The sequence below is a fragment of the Ursus maritimus genome, unplaced genomic scaffold, assembly GCF_017311325.1.
Source record: "Ursus maritimus isolate PB19 unplaced genomic scaffold, ASM1731132v1 scaffold_34, whole genome shotgun sequence".
Lineage (NCBI taxonomy): Eukaryota > Metazoa > Chordata > Mammalia > Carnivora > Ursidae > Ursus > Ursus maritimus.
Window position 1 is genome coordinate 21341507 of NW_024426008.1, and position 10020 is coordinate 21351526.

Genomic DNA, 10020 nt, shown 5'->3' on the forward strand with positions numbered 1-10020 from the left:
CCTAAGTGATCTCATCCAATCCCACGGCTTTCTATGCTGAGGACTCTCATCCTTGGGTTCCAGACCTGCATTTCTAACTGCCTACCGGACACCTCTGTTTACCCGTCTTACAGGCACTTTATCCTTAATGAGACCAAAATGAAATTCTTTAACTATATCTCCACTGCAGAACACCCCCAAACAATAACATCCTCATCTACTATCCTCCATCCTATTCTTCCCCTCTCAGACAGTGGCACATCACCCACTCCACCGCTCAGGGAGAAACCCAAGATTTACCCCTGACATTTTCCTCTCCTTTGTTTGCTATGTTCAATCCTTTCGTAAGTTCTTTTCAATCCCCTTTAAAAATACCTCTAACTCTCCAACTTGCATCTGCACTACCACCACCCTAAGCCAAGCCATCAATACTTTCCTTCTATACTCAGTAATAATCCAAACGATACACAATTCCGAAAGAGAACCTGTGTCTATCACGTTCCTTCCTTACTAAAAAGCCTCCCATGTTTCCAACAAATGAGAATTGGAAAAGGGAATGTTTCCCCATTGTATGGAAATAAAATCTCAACCACTCATCATGGCCTTTAAAGTCTTACAGAACCACCCTACCCCCCCCCAACTTTATCGTGTACCGCTGTACTCCTAGCTCACAGTGGTCCCCTTTCTACAGCTCCCACCCCAGGGACTTAGCTCTGCTTAGTTTTCCCTGGGGTTCCGGATTTTAGAGCTGCCTCTCATCCTGCTTTAGGTCTCAGCTTAAAGATCACTTCAGACACCCCTATCCTCATCTCAGCCCCCAGTTCATTTCCTTCCCAGCGCCGATAACTTGCGACTGTACATTCAGGTTGTAAACTCGGCACCCAGCAAGGACAGGGCAGAGTGGATGTTTGCCAAACACACCACAGAAGGGCAGAATGCAAGTAGCACGGGAGGGGATTTCAGAAAGTGAAGGGAGTTCAGGCGAACCTAGCACTGTCAGGGCAAAGCAGTAGAAAGAGGAGTCGCCAAGCTCCCGTCAACCCCCAAACTCCCACAACGGAAAAGGCCACAGACGACCGTCCAGCAGAGGACAGGCGTGAGAACCTGTGCCCGCTCTGCCGCTCGGAGACACCCTCCCCCTGCAGCGCGGGGCATGGGGCGAGCGAACCCCTCCGGGGGCCGCAGCCGGTCCCGCCGCACTCACCGCACACGTGGGGCACAGGCAGGCGTGGGGCCGAGGCCGGCGCGGGTCCACGCACCGCGGCGCCACTTCCGTTTCCGCGACTTGCTCCGCCCCGAGGCCCGCCTTTTCCTGCTTCCGCAGCGGGGCTGGGGTTAAAGGATAGGAATTAGCCCGGAAAACGGAAATTAGGCATTTCTATTGGTCCGGGTTTATGACCTCATCTATAGGCGCCACGCTCGGATTTTGGCCCTTGAAAGTATCCGTCGGGAGATCACTTATCACCGGCCCTTGAGAGTGACGTCATTAAACCTGTCCCACCCCGGCCGGAGAAGGAAGACACCTTCTCGCCCAGTGGTCAGTTGTTGAAGCGGTCTCGGGTGGCGCCTGAGCTGATACCAAAATAATTGACTTTGTTAGAGTGAGTTCATTTGTATCCTCTCGGGCAGTCTAGCGTGAAGGATAAAATCTCGGAAGTCGGTTTGAATTTTAATCTCCCCCCTCTTTTTTTTTTCGCTTGCTAGCTGAGTGGCTTTGGGCAAATTACTATATTTCGCTGAGCGTTGGTTACCAGATCAGTAAAATAGAGATCGCTAAGTCATTCACAGAAAGCGCTTAGCACAGAGCATGATCATGGTAAGCGCTCAGTGAATGTCATTTTTAACGTCTGCTCATTTCTCCAGACTGCAGTTAGCTCATTTTCAACCCCAGGAAGTGAGACTGTAGTTAGGATATTATCCCCACTTTACAGATGAAGAAACTAACACCACAAACTTGGTTATGATTCTTGTCGTTGGATTTAAGGCCCACTGGGATAATACAGGATGATCTCATCCGAAGGTCCTTAACTTCAGGACATCTGCCAAGAACTTTTCCCAAATAAAGTCACTTTCACGGGTTCTGGGAGTTGGGACACCAATATGTCTTTTGACCACCTGAAATGTTGAGGAATTGGGACATGATCTTAAGTATGTCAAGCGTTAGGTTTTACTGTCTTGCAGACCACACCGTTTCCTGTTCCTTAAGGCAAGAGACTGGTAATTCACTAGACTGAGGCAGGCTGTCATTACTTCTCAGGCACCCGTTGCTCTTACTCAGCACATAGATGTTTACTAACTACTTATTTTTTTCCTTAAGTATTATAAGTATGTTTGCATTTCAGCTCACTTAAGTCTCATAAGAACAGCGGAAGTAGGTCTTCTCCCTTCAGTTTAGGGAAACAAGGGGATACACAGTAAAGTTGCTCAGGTGAGCCTAACTCTAAACTCAACATGGCTGCCTCTGTACTGCTTTCCCTAATCCATTTGTTCTCTAGTAAATGCTCAAGAGCAGAGATAAACCGTAAGGGTGTATGCCAGGGTATCCCAGAGACACCTGGAAGGGATACGTTTTCCTCCCTCCCTCTCTTCCTTCTTTTTTTTTGAAATATTTTATTCATTTGGGGGAGATAGCACAAGCAGGGGGAGGGGCAGAAGGAGAGGGACAAACAGACTCCCTGCTAAGCAGGAGGTACATTTTTCTTTTTAAGACCACAAATGGCAGCACCCCATAACCTCTCAGACATATCCATGTAAATATCTTAAACATATACATCAAAACCCTACTGTTCATTAGTTTTTTCACGAGGAAGAGAAAAAAAATCACGTAAGTCCTAGATTATTATTAATATGCTATTTGTCAAGTCCTTTGTGCTGCCAAAAAATGAATTGACTTGCGTGTTTTTGTTTGGAATGAGTTGAAAGTGTCTCCTGGTTTTGCGGAATAGCAACAAAGAAAGCTTATCTTGTAATTTTGCAGTTAACCAAGTTAAGCCCATTAATTCTTCAAATATCTAATGGTCTAATGCCGAGCATTGGGAATATGTGTATTCCTAGAAGTATAAAATGCTCTTCTTAAATGATAAAGCATACAAGTTAATCAGAGCAGCTAGACTTCTGCACGCCCAAGAGGTTTTATAGCACTGTAATTAAGAGGATTGGCATTGGAATCAGATGGATCTGGCTTAGAATCCAAGGTCTGTAGGACCATGGACAAGATGGTTAATTTGTATGAACCTCAGTTTCTGAATATATAAAAATGGAGACAGTAGCACTTATCTTTTGGGGTTGCTGCATGACTCAAAAATAATAACTGTAGGGGCGCCTGGGTGGCTCAGTCGTTAAGCGTCTGCCTTCGGCTCAGGGCGTGATCCCAGCATTCTGGGATCGAGCCCCACATCAGGCTCCTCCGCTATAAGCCTGCTTCTTCCTCTCCCACTCCCCCTGCTTGTGTTCCCTCTCTCGCTGGCTGTCCCTATCTCTGTCAAATAAATAAATAAAATCTTTAAAAAAATAATAATAACTGTAAAGTTATTAACCAATAGTAAATGTTGAGTGATGCATAGCTTGAGAGAGGAGAAAGACACAGAGGGAGAACCAAGCTGTATCCATTGGAAATGCTTTTGGCTGCAAGTAATGGAAATTTCAGCTATTAGCGGCTTAAGCAGTAATACTTCACACAACAAAAATTCTAAGGCAGTAATTCTTCACACTCTAAAAATTCTAAAAAATTTAGTTTTCTAGTTCAATGACACAATGACGTCAGCAAAGACCCCAGCTCTTCCACAGTTTCTGGGCTCCACCATCCTCAGTGTGCTGACTTTTAATGTTCACACTTGTTGCTTTTATTTATTTTCTTTTCCCCCCCTCTGTACCTGTTGATCACCCTCACCCATTCCCCCCTTGTCCCCCTTGTCTCCCTCACTCTGGCAACCACCAATCTGTTCTCTGAGTTTCGATTTTTTAGATTCCACATAAAAGTGAAAGCATACGGTATTTGTTTTTCTCTGACTTATTTCACCGTTGCTTTCTGAGGCCAGATGTACTCAGTTATAGGACTTGTATCAGAGTTTTGGACTAGGAGAATGGGGAAAGGGATGAGATTCACTTTTCCCGCCCAATAGGACTCTGTCCTTTTATCTCAGAAGGAAAAGACGCAGCAGGATTTACCTTCTATTTCAGTGCCTGGACCTGGGTTACATGGCCACCCTCAGGATCAGAAGCCCATCACACATGTTAATCACGGCATTTGGATTTAATTATTTTTCCAGTACTCTGGTAAAATTAAAGGTCACTTGGCAAATAGGCTTCCATCCCACAGTAGGGATTTAATCTGCAGATTAAACTAATCTGGTTTAAAACTTAAAATAACTATAGTAAGCTAAAACTTAAAATACTGGTAGTATTCAGAGTGGTGGATTTCAATCTTGGCCACATATCAGAATCACCTGTAGAGTAAAACAAAACAAAACAGTAATGCTGATTTAAATAGTCTTAAGTGGGACCTGGGCTTTGAGGATTTGGAAAGTTCCCCACGCTACCATGTAGCTAAAATTAAGAGCCACTTGTTTAAAGAATGGATTTCTAGTTGTTGATTTGATTTTCTAGTTAACTGAGGATTAAGCCCTATAACCCTCTGGTCCCTCCTTTTGTGCCACTAGAATTAAAGAATTAAATGTGTAATACACTTGTTACTGTAGGTAGAATGTCTTGGACAGAACTGTATCTTTCTTGCTGCTTGAGGTATCCATTAGTTATTTGATATTAAGATGCACTGAAAATGGTTTAAATTTGAAATATATACTTTCAAATGTATTCTGGAAAATGTTTGCTTTTTTCCCCAATTTCTCATGATTTTGTGCAATTTTTCTCTTTTTCATAAAAATAAAGTGTTAGGTGTTAGCTCCCACACATCTCCCCTTTCCTAAAATCAGTTCTTTAGAGTTCTAATTAATGGATTTTTAACTAATTGGTGTTGTTTCTCTGTTTCCCAAATGCATAAGCAGGGATAAAGGGCATGTTATTGATATAAAGCATAAGTGAGATTTTGGCAAAGATCGAGTTTTATTTTCAGGGCCTATTAGAATCACAAATCCATGGAAACGGAGCAGTTGCCAACACATTTTCTTTTAGTAAAAAAGAACTGCTTCTGAGTAGGGTGGATTATGTTTTTCAATACAATAAGTTTGCTACAAAGTGTACTGATATAGTCTAAACATTAATTGTGCATTCATCATGTCCCGGTTGCTATCTCATAAACACAAAATCGATCTTGGCCCTGATTTACTTTCTTTGGTGCGATGCTTACGGGCAGCATAAAAATAACATGACCAAAATGAAAGTTTATTTGATTGTAGTATAAAGTACCACTTTTAATGAAAGATCATGTCCACAGTGATGGAGAAATAAAACCCAAGGTTAATTAATGTCATGTAAAGCCCACAAATTATCATTTGTAAAGGGAGCACTTACAATGCACTATGGTTTTGTAAAACAAAACTCCTTAAGCAATGTGTATCAGTTTCGGGTTTTAGCTAGAATGAGAACAATTAACATGTTTTTAAGTTTTTGTTTAAATGAAAAGAGGTATTTCCTTTGGAAAGCAGTGACTGGTTTTAGCTGCTGATTTCCTTGATTTAAGAGCAATAAAGTCTTGAAGCCAAGCATATCGATAATTATACATTTTCTAATTGTTCCCTCCATTTAACTTTTTAAAACTATAGAAAGTCTGCATTAGGAATTACAGGGATGATCGAATTACCTACCCAAATTTCCTCCTCCTTTTGAGATAAAGAAAAAAAGTAATCAACTAGCCTAAACCCATTGTGTCAGTTTGAATTCTCCAGGAAGCAGATGCCAAGAAATAGAGTTAGGAGGCCAAGAAATTTATTGGCAGAAAAGCCCATGAGGGTCGAGAAGAGAGGAAAGAGCGAGAAGTGGGGAGAGCCTCAGACCACGTGCTGACCTGTCACCTGTAAAGGGAGAGACGGGAGAGCCAAGGATGTGGTGGGACGATGTTTAGGCTGCAGTAGAGCTCTGAGAATTCTGAGCCATCACAGGGCTCTAGAGCAAAGAGTGCCCATTAAAGGAGACTGAAATGTGTAGGAATGGTCCAGCTGTCGTACCCCTCTGCACTCAGGCATCGTTTGGGCAACCCAGGGAGAGCACGGTCTCAGTGTGGACACTGCAGTGGAGTGTGAAGCTGCGGCCTCTGGAGGCTGTCAGTTAACCACGCCTCTTGGAGCAGGTTCTCTCTCGAAAGGAGATCAGAGCAGTTCACTCCCCTGGCTGCCTGGGTCTACCCCTTTTACAGCACCCCCGTCAGCTGTCTATATGGCACCCCACTATCAGACCATGGATGAGAGTTCAGGGACGGGCGCTGGTACAATCATGTGGGTGACATGGAGGTCTGTGCTCCCTGTTCATACAGCTAACTCGCGCCCTCTGGTCTTCCTTGGGCTCAGTTCCCGATGTATCATTTCTGTCGTACATCGCTGGGCCCATCTGGCTTTGTGAATTGACAGGCAAGACAGAACTGGCTCTGAATGAGTAGCTCTGGATGGAGGCTCATGGGTATGCTATTGTCAAGCATCCTAGCTCCATTAGGGCTCAGTAACATGCCAGAAGCTCTTTTTTTGAGATGTCTAATTCTCCATTGCAGATGGAATGACATTGAGCCAGAACCCCAATGTCCTGTGATGTGATCTTCCCGATGGGGTTACCATGAACTCTGCCCTGCACTTTTTCTCACCACCAACACCTCCACACCACAGGGTCTGCCAGATGATGGGAAAGCTACTTTCACTACAGCCTGGCCATGCTGTGCAGCTCTTTCCTGACCCAGGCCCTACTTAAGAGCTGGCACCCTTCCCTGTCCTCTGGGGTATGCCCCGGAGCAGGATTCCTACATGTGGGATATGTGGCCTCCAGAACCAGAGGAAGCCCACCAGGCATTGTACTTGTTATTTTGTAATAGGAAATGCAAGATACAGCAATGGGTCTTTACTGTGGAGGGCACTTCCTGACCTAGCCCTGACCTTAAAAATGTGTACCTCCTTCTCTTCAGCGCTAGCTTTGAAGTGGCTCGTCCCTGGATCTTTATAGGCTTTGTCTTGTACCTTCTGGAGCACATGTTCCTTCCCGAGGTCGCCAGCATACTAGCCGTGTATTTATTTTATTGATGTGACGGATCAATGTGATGTGCTGCAGGTTGTCCAGATGGTCCAGATCTCTTCGGACTATATTAAGACAGGAGGTGGGCGAGCTCACATAGCCCTGGTACAGAACTGTAAGTGAATATTGTTGTTCATTCCAACGAATGTGAACTGCTTCTGATCCTATTTTCCCGTCTATTTTTTTCCATCCTATTTCACCATCTGCTGTGGCAAACTCAGGCATTTCACCTTTGCTCCCCAGGCTTTGGAAAGCCACATGGCAGTGTGTTTGCCCCATTCCGCGGGGTCCTTGCCAGGGTGTTAAATCCCATGTCCTGAGAAAGTGACTCCAAGTCAATTTCCCTGCTTGTTCACTTTTATCTTCCAACCCCTTGGTCAAGCACCCTCAGAATCCATTCCCTGGCTTCTGTTCTGCTCCTGACAGTATATGCTGGCCAATTCTCGCAGGTCTTCTGGGGGCATACTCCCTTTTCTCAGTCATCAGGCCCAGCATGTCCTCAGGTCGGTTACACTGGGACTGAACTCTAGCTACTGGCCCGCCACCTGGGAGGGGCAGCTGAGGCAGCCCCAGGGGGCAGGGTACGGGAAGGGGAGCAGGTGTGGTCTTGCGGGGAGAAGTGTCTGCAGTGTCTTCCTGCACAAGAAAAGTCTAGCTCTTAATTGGAAGGTGTGGGACACCTTTGTGAACGACCAAAGGGGCCTCTGGCTCTCCTACTGGCCTTTAACTACCTGCTTTCAGTCTCTCATTATCACTCTGCGGGGAATCCTCCAACTCCACTCTCCTTAAATACATTGTACCCCCTTCACTTTCAAATGCCTGAACCACTGTACTGGCAATTCCACTCCACCAGATGTCCCCCTGGTCATCAGTGGTGACTTTTTTTTTTTTTTTTTTTTTTTTTTTAGCAACTGAGCAACCATCTCATGCCAAGGACTAGCTGTGCCTCACATACCATTGGGATTGTGATCCTTCTTGCCAGCCATGGTGAATAATCCAGTCTCAAAGCCCCAGCCTATTGCCAGCTTCCTGGAGTCATCCTGGTAACATTTGTGTTATTTCAAGTTTTCTGGGAAGCAAAAACAAAGGCAGAGTTAGACACGTAAGAGAGCTATGCAGGGAGTATAAAGGAAAGTGGGGACAGGGTAAGTGGGAGAAACTCCGACTGCAACGCGGGAAGGAGGGATTGGTGGGAGGAGACCCGAAGAAAGGCTGAGAAAGTGGCAGCCAGGGTGGAGGGTGGCCCCAAAGCAAAGTGCCATTGGAAGTATACCAGCTGGGCAGGAGTGTGGCTCTTGCATCCTGGCCATGCTCTGAGCCGGGCTGGCAGTAGCCCTGGGGGACAGTGGCCTTGGTCTGCAGACCATGGTTGACCTGAGGGTGTGGGAGCTGGAGGCTTTCAGCCAACCAAGCCTCTTAATGCTCACAGCAGGCCCGCTTTTGTCGGGAGACAGGAGTGGTACTCTCTGCCTGCCTCCGTCATATGATTAGTTCAGTGGCAAGACCGGGACAAAAACCAGAATCATCCCTAGGGTTTGAGAAGACTAATCCTTTGCTCTTTTTTTATCTTTTTTTGGGGACAAGATTAATTTCTGCCATATATCCTTCAATGAATCATTTAGTATTTAGCAACTCAAAGCAAAAGGCCCTCATAAAACCTCCTTGGACAATAATTAATATAAACAATTGAACAAAAATACCTCCCAGCATTGAAAGTAGAAGTTAGGTTTTGGGGAGCTATACAATCCAGGGTTTGTCTTGATACATCTTTGTCGAGATTTAGTATATGTAAGGCAGGGTGTTCTTGGTGCCTGTCTACAAGATGGGGACACCAACAGAACAATCTAGGATTTTAAATTTGGTGGCCAAGAACTTTACATATATTAATATCTGTTTTTTCAAACATGACTGTATCATTTCAGAAGAATTTGCTATATGAGAGCCAGGAAATTGTCTTGTCTGCGGTAACATCTCCAGGGCCTAGAAGACTGTCTGGCACGTATTTGCTTGGCATAGTATTTGCTAAATAAGTGTTGTGGTTCGACTATAAGTTTCTACGTGTAGGGACCAGAGTCACCGTACTCCCTGGCACACGGTAAGGACTTGTGTCAACAAATTCAGCAACTAGATTTAATCAGTGGCTACTCTGTCCTAGGCACTGTTCTAGGCACTAGGGATGTATTAGTCAACAACACTAAGACTCCCTGCCAGTAAGCATCAAACAGCAACAAAAAAGAGCTAAGTGCACTCTAAGATATGTTATAAGGACTCCCATGAAAAGAATAGAGCCGGGTAACGGGAGAGCCAGGCTGGGTGGACAGATTGCAGTAGTAAATACAGTGCTCAGACTAGGTCCCATCGAGGAGAGATTTGAGGGAAGACTTGGGAGTGTGCCAAGCATCTCTGGGAGAGGAGCCTTCCAAGCAGAGGAAAGAGCTAGAACAAAAGACACAAGGCAGGGACTGTCATCACACATGACCGGTGTTTTTGAGGAACAGGGAGGAGGCCAGTGTGGCTGGTGTCGGCTAAGGGAAAATTGTAGCAGGAGACAAGGTTGGAAGGAGATTAGGGGCGTGTGGCAGAGAGTGAAAGGAATATTAAGCCATTTTAAGGACTTAGGGTTTTACTTTGAGTGAAAAGAGGAGCCACCTTAGGGTTATAAGCTGTGAAGAAATATGACCCGGCTTATAACAAAACAGTACCCTTTGTAGAATTAATGAATATGTGAAGCCAATATGATCATCTGATTCTGTTGCCCAAGAATAGGTTCTAGAAAACTCAATGTAAGGATACGTGTTTCTCTGATTTTTCCTGATAGTCACATTCTCCATCTCTAGGGAGCTGCTGGTCTTAAAGCCACTGTATCATTCC

At 44.9% G+C, this 10020-nt stretch overlaps 1 long non-coding RNA gene across 3 annotated transcripts in view; it reads left to right on the plus strand.

Annotated features, from left to right (window-relative positions):
- The first annotated feature begins 1467 nt into the window (after nucleotides 1-1467).
- Nucleotides 1468-10020, plus strand: part of LOC103663224 — a 17992-nt gene continuing 9439 nt past the window's right edge. The window contains exons 1-5 of one of the 3 annotated variants that reach the window (XR_005831854.1): nucleotides 1500-1580; nucleotides 7043-7264; nucleotides 8058-8192; nucleotides 9072-9244; nucleotides 9987-10020. This is a non-coding gene — a long non-coding RNA (uncharacterized LOC103663224). Of the gene's footprint in view, nucleotides 1581-7042; nucleotides 7265-8057; nucleotides 8193-9071; nucleotides 9245-9986 lie in introns of all 3 variants that reach the window. The other 2 variants (XR_568715.2, XR_568716.2) reach the window with 2 other exon arrangements.